Source organism: Pseudophryne corroboree, chromosome 1 (assembly GCF_028390025.1).
Source record: "Pseudophryne corroboree isolate aPseCor3 chromosome 1, aPseCor3.hap2, whole genome shotgun sequence".
Classification (NCBI taxonomy): Eukaryota; Metazoa; Chordata; class Amphibia; order Anura; family Myobatrachidae; genus Pseudophryne; species Pseudophryne corroboree.
Window position 1 is genome coordinate 572,187,049 of NC_086444.1, and position 9,393 is coordinate 572,196,441.

General features: G+C 48.0%; 1 pseudogene; it reads left to right on the top strand.

Moving 5' to 3' along the window:
* The first annotated feature begins 1,029 nt into the window (after positions 1 to 1,029).
* Positions 1,030 to 1,148, top strand: LOC134937297 (5S ribosomal RNA; annotated as a pseudogene).
* The last annotated feature ends 8,245 nt before the right edge of the window (positions 1,149 to 9,393 follow it).

A 9,393-nucleotide genomic window follows, 5' to 3' on the forward strand; every position in this document is an offset into this window, starting at 1 on the left:
CGATCATGTGATCAAGCTCTCGGAGCGAAACGTACGTCACTTCCGGTCCCGGCGCCCGAACTTCCGGTTGCACGGACCGCGGCCGCCGGCGCCTCGCTACTCGATTCCTGTTCGTCCTCTGATCTGATGGTCTCCTGAAGAGGTTAGGGTAAGACAGCCCTCGGCTCTCAGCCGAAAACGGGCTCTCCTTACCCAAACCGCGGCTCCCCCCCTTTTTTTCCCACAGGGCCCAATATGCACTTCCCCACTTAATAGGGGAAAGCTGGTTAATCCACACCAAGTGATATATATAGTTATTTATATTTATATTCTCATGATTATCATGCTCAATTTCTTATTTTTTGGTGCATAACTACTGGGTAAGGGTGGAGAAGGAGTACCCCTCTCACAAAGGGACATTTGTAATTTGCAATTTCCATATATGTCTTAATCAAATATTACTGACATTGACTATACTATAGACACAATATATATTTTCTAATTGTTTTGATAATTTCAGAGAGGGCAATTTCAAGCCCTCCTGCTTCTCAGGCAGATTGGGAGCACATTTGCCTTTTGGCAATATCAATTTAAAGGCCACACAATCAGTATTATTGTCTGAATTCAGATCACTACTGATCAGGTCTTCCAACAAAAAAACCTACCCACTATACTGTAGACACGTTTTCCATTTGTCCTGATTATTGCAGAGACTACAAAGCCCACTTGCTGCTTGGGCTGTTTTTTGAGTACCACTGCAATAGAGTCTCCATTATTCTACCACTGTGGGCACTATCAAGCCCTCTTGCTGCCTAGGCTGATTGGGAGCACATTTTCTGTTTGGTAATATCTATCTCAGGACTGCACAGTCATTATCATTGTTTGAATTCAGAAACACCACTGATCAGATTTCCCAGCAAAAAATTCATAAGTTTATTGCATTATTATCATCATTTATCTCTGATCATATATAATTCAATATCCATACAATTTGTGATTGATCTTGGGTCCCAACACATTCGGAAAACGGTGCGCCTAGGAGACAGATTCACCTACGGTCAGACCGCACTGAGTATGCCCAAACTCGTCTGATCTTGGAAGCCAAGCACTGCAGGGCCTGGTCAGTACCTGGATGGGGAACCACCAGGGAATACTAGGTACCGTAGGTATTTTACTCTCCAACAGTTTAAGCTACTTGGGACTCATTATATCAATCTGATCTCCGGTCAATAGTATTTGTCAGATCATATTGGAATCGAGGTAGTGACCTCATTCATCTAAACTCCAGTTTATGGAGGATATGTATGAATTTCCTTATGGATGAGGGTTCATTTATTTTCGCTCACCTATAATATAATTTTGCCCATAACAGGTACATTGGTACTGGCAAACACTCATGCTCTTTAAAACATTGATGCCAGCTCTCGCTTTTTCTTAAGTATATATCAATAAAAGTTAATTTTTAATAATTTCATCATTTCAATTTTTTCAAGTGTGCCCAGGAAAAGGCCTATAGTTTCCCTTTTTTTGGTCCTTTTCTCCAAAGGTCCATACCTGTTGTTTCATAGTTGTTATAACTATCTTCCTGGAGCACCACCAACTACTTGCTGAATTTATTATTACAAGTAGGCCTTTATGTTGGTTTAATATATCATATCATTAAATTCACTGAACTGAAATTGTTATATCCTGTGCAGATTTATTTTCTCTTGCTAGTACTAATTAAGTGACTTGTGCTGAAGCCTGGATATCACTAACACCTGCACTGTTAGTGTGCCTTGAGGACCGTGGTTGGGAATGCCTGCTCTAGGGCACAGGTTCTCAAACTTGGTCCTCAGCACCCCACACAGTGCATGTTTTGCAGGTATCCTCACAAAATCACAAGTGAAATAATTAGCTTCACCTGTGGACCTTTTAAATTGTGTCAGTGAGTAATTAATACACCTGTGCACTGGCTGGGTTACCTGCAAAACATGCACTGTGTGGGGTCCTGAGAACCGAGTTTGAGAACCACTGCTCTAGGGCATAGGTCTGCAAACTCGGTCCTCATTACCCCACACAGTGCATGTTTTGCAGGTCTCCTCACAGAATCGCAAGTGAAATAATTAACTCCACCTGCGGACCTTTTAAAATGTGTCTGTAAGTAATTAATACACCTGTGCACCTGTTGGGTTACCTGCAAAACATGCACTGTGTGGGGGTAATGAGGACCGAGATTTCAGACCTATGATCTAGGGTACCGTGATTCCAAAAAGTTTGGGAACCACTGGTATAGTGTATCCCCAGCTTTAGAAGTTTAATTTATTTTAAAACTGATTTTGGAGCAGAAACAGTGGTAAGAAATTGAATGCCTGTATGATTGTGGTTCCGATCACAATATTGTAGTTGATCTGACATATTTAGTCATTGTTACTACTTTTCTCTTGCTGCACTGATATTATAATGAAAATGCACATTACTGCATGGTATTATGCCAGAGGCGTCACTAGGATTGGTGTCACCCGGTATGGTAACTAATGGTGTAACCCCCATGGACCTCCTTCCGTATCACACACACACACTGAACCCTTAGTAATGTTTTTGTACTAGTTTTAGAGCATTTGTGTACGATATTGTGATTCCAGGACTGCCGGGGAGCTTCTGGGGAGTTCAAGAGAAATCGCATGCAATGATCACATGCGATTCATCTTTTTGATGTATGGCCACCTTCAGGTATGCACATTCATGCGGAAGTCTGTTTCATTACAAAAAAATGCATTTGCAGACTCGCACTTACAGATGTGTAATCTAACACTCTTGCTGCCGTAGCCTCCCGCTGCTAACAAAGGGCCTAATTCAGACCTGATCGCAACAGCAAATTTTTTCTCTAATGGGCAAAACTATGGCCCTCATTCCGAGTTGATCGCTAGCTGCCGATTTTCGCAGCGCAGCGATCAGGTGGAAAAACGGCAATTCTGCGCATGCGCATGGTACGCAGCACGCATGCGCTAAGTACTTTCACACAAAACTTTGTAGTTTTACACAAGCTCGAGCGACGCTTTTCAGTCGCTCGAGTGTTCGTTGTTTGATTGACAGGAAGTGGGTGTTTTCTGGGCGGCAACTCAGCGTCTTCCGTGAGTGTGCTAAAAAACGCAGGCGTGCCAGATAAAAACGTAGGAGTGGCTGGAGAATCGGGGGAGTGGCTGGCCGAACGCAGGGCGTGTTTATGACGTCAAACCAGGAACTAAACAGACTGCAGTCATCGCAAGCTAGGAGTAAGTCTTGAGCCACTCTGAAACTGCATGAAATTTTTAAGTAGCAGAACTGCTAACCTTTTGATCGCACTTCTGCTAAGCTAAGATACACTCCCAGAGGGCGGCGGCCTAGCGTGTGCACTGCTGCTTTTAGCTAGCGAGCGATCAACTCGGAATGAGGGCCAATGTGCAGTGCATGTGGGGCAGATATAACATATGACATGCCTCCATTTCTCGTCACTCTGGGAACATTAATTTACATTCCATATGCATCTTACCTTTATGGTGGTTTCTCTGAAGAATGGGGACTCTCTGAAGAAGTGTATCCTCCCTGGTCAGACATTGTCTTTAGGAAATCATATGGTCCGTAAGATGCCTGTTTGTGTAGGAATATAACAGAGGTTCAGCCAGATTCATGCCAGCTGTGTCCCCTTCTACACCCTGTGTCTCTCAGCTACACCCTTATCTTCCCCCCTGCGTCTCCTAGCAACACCATCATCTCCCCCCTGCATTTCTCAGCCACATCGTCTTCTCCACCGATACTCTGAGCCACACCATTATCTCCCCCCAGCGTCTCTCAGCCTTCATTCCTCTACTCCTTCATTCTGTGTCTCCCAGCCTGCATTCCCCCCTCCTTCATTCTGTGTCTCTCAGCCTTCATTCCTCCACTCCTTCATTCTGTGTGTCTCTCAGTCTGCGTCCCCCTCTTCATTCTGTCTCTCAGCCTGCGTCCCCCCCTCTTCATTCTATCTCTCTCAGCCTGCGTCCGTCCCCCCTTCATTCTGTCTCTCAGCCTGTGTGTGTCCCCCCCTTAATTCTGTCTCTCAGCCTGCATCCCCCCTCCCTTCATTCTGTCTCTCAGCCTGCATTCCCCCCCCCCCCTTCATTCCGTCTCTCAGCCTGCATTACCACCCCACTCCCTTATTCTCAGCATCCCCCCCTTCATTCTGTCTCTCAGACTGTGACCCCCCCCCCCTTAATTCTGTCTCTCAGTCTCATTCTCCCCCTCCCCTTCATTCTGTCTCTCAGCCTGCATTCTCCCCCCACCCCTTCATTCTGTCTCTCAGCCTGCATTCCCCCCCCCCCTTAATTCTGTCTCTCAGCCTGCATTCTCCCCCCACCCCTTCATTCTGTCTCTCAGCCTGCATTCTCCCCCCCACCCCTTCATTCTGTCTCTCAGCCTGCATTCTCCCCCCACCCTTCATTCTGTCTCTCAGCCTGCATTCTCCCCCCCACCCTTTCATTCTGTCTCTCAGCCTGCATTCTCCCCACACCCCTTCATTCTGTCTTTCAGCCTGCATTCTTCCCCCCACCCCTTCATTCTGTCTCTCAACCTGCATTCTCCCCCCACCCCTTCATTCTGTCTTTCAGCCTGCATTCTCCCCCACCCCTTCATTCTGTCTCTCAGCCTGCATTCTTCCCCCCACCCCTTCATTCTGTCTCTCAGCCTGCATTCTCCCCCCCACCCCTTCATTCTGTCTCTCAGCCTGCATTCTCCCCCCACCCTTCATTCTGTCTCTCAGCCTGCATTCTCCCCCCCACCCTTTCATTCTGTCTCTCAGCCTGCATTCTCCCCACACCCCTTCATTCTGTCTTTCAGCCTGCATTCTTCCCCCCACCCCTTCATTCTGTCTCTCAACCTGCATTCTCCCCCCACCCCTTCATTCTGTCTTTCAGCCTGCATTCTCCCCCACCCCTTCATTCTGTCTCTCAGCCTGCATTCTTCCCCCCACCCCTTCATTCTGTCTCTCAGCCTGCATTCTCCCCCCACCCCTTCATTCTGTCTTTCAGCCTGCATTCTCCCCCCACCCCTTCATTCTGTCTCTCAGCCTGCATTCTCCCCCCACCCCTTCATTCTGTCTCTCTGCCTGCGTTAACCCCATTCCTTACCTCTATCTTTCCCACTTTCCCTCCATTCCAGGCGCCGGCAGAGGGAAAGCAGGGCAGCGTGCAGCAGGAGGAAGCAGCGGCTCTTCCTTCCTGCTATGACGCTGCGCTCCCAGCATGCAGCGCTGAAGCAGGAAGAGCCGCTGCTTTTTGCTGTGTGGCCATCGGACGAACCCGGCCGCGGTGGTGATTGCAGGCGTGTACAGTCGGCGGGGCTGCGGGCGTGATTGCGCCGCCACCGCAGACGTGTCCCAGTAGATGTGATGTGGGTGCGGGGGTGAGTGCGCTGCGCTACTCTATTTGGTGTCACCCCATGGAAGGGTGACACCCGGGTGCGGGCCGCACCCCCCTCATGACGCCACTGCATTATGCTACTGTACAATAAATAATGTTGGATAATAGGAGTAAAATTCCCATACTATTATAATACCGAAATGACGCTGGAATGCCTGCGCCGGCATCCCAACAATTTACCTAACACTGGCGCCAGGATCCCGACCGCCGGGATCCTGAACGATCGTCTGCTGGGCTGCCGGAGAGGTAAGCCATGGTGAGGCCTTAGGTTTAGGCTGCTGGGATGGGGGTTAGGGTTAGGCAGCCCCAGGGAGGGTTAGGGTTAGGCTGCGCGGAGGGTAGGGGGGAGACTTAGATTTAATCTTCGGGAAGGGAGGGTTAGGGTTTGGAGGCCATGGGGGGAAGGTAAGTATGCTTACCTTCCCCCTCTCGGGATTCTCACTTTCGAGAAGCTGTGGTTGGTATTCTGACCACTGGCATCCCGACCGATGGCATTGCCAACCCAACACATAATAACAGTAAAGGTAGAAACAGATAGAAGTACCATCACTCCATAAAAAGCCCTGGTATGTGCCATGTATTTGCACTCTGTAGGGAAATTGGGCTGCGCTGAGCTGGTTAGCAAATCGTAGGGACTAATCTCCCGGCAATTGAAGACATCTATCGGGCTAGGGTCATGAAGCGGGCGGAAATGATCATCAATGACCGCTCCCACCCTGCCCATGACCTATTCCGACGGCTGCCGCCTGGCAGGCGGTGCAGTTCGAGGCTAGTGAGGACTGCCAGACATAGGAACAGCTTCTTTCCCCAGGCAATTATCATGTTGAACTCGACTATTGCCTAGACCATCCCACAACCTTACACGGAAGATGCTACTCAAGCACCGCCATGCTTCCCTTCTCCGTGTTGTGTTATGCTGCGTTATGTCATTGCCGTCCTATTGTGTTGTACTTTTGTGTTGTCTGAGAGCAGTGGTTATCGGAAACAAATTCCTTGTGTATTTTGTATTTAGTACTGATATACTTGGCAATAAAAAGTGATTCTGATAAAAAGTGATTCTGATTCTGATTTCATTGTGGTCCATTCAATATCATTGGGTAAAAAAGCATAGAAAAAATTGTTTTCTACTATTTACACTTGCAGTATATTGCAATGATCGCTGTTTTACCAACACGATAATAACTATGCAGAACACACAGTCCAGTATAGACAGCGCTGAATGTCAATCAATACTGTGGCTTCCTTTGTATAGTCTGTGATGCACGAGCCTGGCATGTTGCATTATTTCTAGCATAGCCCTGCATGAATTACAGTAGATCATAACCAAACACAAATGGTTTACGAGACTGACATATGTTGTTGGCTGGCTCATGATAGGAGGTGACTGCATAGGATTTGATCCTACCTGTCAATTGAGAATACCGTATTATGTGGAACAAACATTTATTGCATAAATTGTAATACATTTATTAAATATATCCACTATTAAAAAAAATTGAAGCTTAAAAAATAATCATTTATGCCAACAAAAATAGTTTCCAGTATTTCTTTCTGTGCACATCATCTTGTGACAGCTTTATAGAACAGGTACTGTGGCAGTACAAGCACCATGGTAATACTTGATAAATATCATTCTCTGCGCAATGACAGAGATACTTATTGCCAGCTGAGTTATTGCCAGTGATAGCAATATAAACTTTCCTACTCCTTACATCTGTCAGGCGCAAAAATAAACCCTCTTAAGGCTATAAGAAAGTTATACCAAGCCTTGGAGAGCGTTAAAGTGGAGAGAGATAAAGGGTCTAATTCAGACCTGATCGCTAGCCGGCGATTTTTGCACTGCTGCGATCAGATAGTCGCCGCCTACAGGGGGAGTGTATTTTAGCTGTGCAAGTGTAGCAGGAGTGGCATTCAGTATGCCGCCTGTTGGGACCCCGACACCTGGCGCCGTAATCCCGACACCTGGCATACAGACAACTATTCTCCCTCTTGGGGGTCCATGACTCCCCTGGAGGGAGAATAAATAGCGTGGCACGCACAGCGCACCACCGTGCCCGCTGCGCAGCGAGCCAGCAAGGGGATAAATTGCACTCACCACCCCACCCGCTGGCATCCCGGCGATTGGGATCCCGGCGCCGGTATGCTGGCCGCCGGGATCCCGCTCGCCGGCCACTCATACTACACTTGTGTAGCAGAGCTGTACAAACAGATTTTACTCAGCCGCTGCGATCACATCAGGCTGTCCGGAACCGGAATTAACATCAGACACCCTCCCTTCCAACGCTTGTACACGCCTGCGTTTTTCCAGACACGGTCATTTGCCATCCACAAAGCCTTCTCCCTGTCAATCTCCTTGCAAACACCCGTGCGAATGGATCCTGCGCAGTTTACACCTGATTGCCCGCTGTACGAAAACACAGCCTAGCGATCAGGTCTGAATTACCCCCAAAGTACCAACCAATCGGCTCCTGTCATTTTATAGGATCAGCGGGATGTAATGCAAGATGCAGGAAGAATGGATTTTTAAAGGGGTAATCACTTACAAGGTAAAACCATGCCTTCTAAATGATTGCCCCTTTAAAAAAAACGTCCGAGATCTGCCGGTATCCCACACCTCCGGCGATCTCGGATGCCATTACATCCCGCCAGATGTGTTTGAAAAATAACAGGAGTTGATTGGTTTGTACTTTATCTCTCCCACTTTATCTCTCTCCAATGCTTGATACATCTCCCCCAATATGTAAGACAGCCTGAAAATAATGGAATTGTTGTTGACAGGACTCACACGTATTTCTACCCCATTTCAATTGCTGAGGAGAGGTATTGGGATAGAACACATGTACTTGAGTGATGACTGTGTGGCTTACGCAGAGACGAACAGGTCAACTATACAGTAACTGCTCCCACAATGGTGCATATCCAATTAAGTGTGAGGTTTTGAATGCAAAAAGAACTTGCAGACCTCGATCCCAATTTTGGATTACTGTGGGCAGCACTGGCGTATTTATAATGGGTGCAGTGTGTGAGTTCAGAGGGGGCCCCACCGCACACACTGCACCCATTTTTTAAATACTTACCCCTTATGAGTGCCGCGCCAACATCAGCAGCACTCTGGGATCACCGTGAAAATGGCGCAGTGGCCATTTTCATGGTGTTCTGCGTATGCACAGTAGAGCAGTCATTGGGAAAATGACCGCCGCGCCATTTTCAAGGTGATCTGCGCATTCCCTGTAGAGTCTGAGCCCTCTAGTGCTCAGACTCTCCAACGGTACCGGCAGATATGAGTGGGACTGAATAGAGGAGGCAGCACATGGTCCTCCTCCTCTCTTAAAGTGCCCCTGGTGGGCAGGGCTATTTTTCAGGTGGAACGGTCCTGAAGCTCTTTTGAAATGTCATTAGGAATGGCATTCCTGAACCTCCTGTCAGCATGGCCACCGGCCCCAGCTATTTTTTTTTCTTTTGGTGGTTGGGCATGGGGGTGAGGGAGGAACACAATGTGTTCCTAGCCCCCTTTTCCCCCTCAGTGGATTGGGAGTGCTGGTGACTGCGGGCACCCGTCTGCAGCCAGTATAAAAAAGGCCCTCCAAAAACAGCCGTCATGCAGGAGACAGAAGCTAGAGGTCATACTTAACCTCTAGTGTCTGTCAGTGAAAGACGCAGAAGTGCCGGGAACGCTAGCGCCGCTGGGAGAAGATGCAGAAATGCATCCAAGGTAAGTGACTGCACACTGACAGGTGGGTCACACACTTGACAGGGACACACACACTGAAGGAGGGGGTCACAGCCATTGATTGGAGGTCACACACACTGACAGGGGGTCACAGCCACTGTTGGGGGGTCACAGACACTGTGAGGCTGATGGTCTCACACACTCTGGTCTTACGTACTGGAAACTCACCAGAGGACACTGGAGGAAAACTGAGCCATTACTGCATGTTGGCGATGCTCCTCCGGATGAAAGCGCTGGCAGAAGGTGAGTAATTATTAAACTAATTCAGCT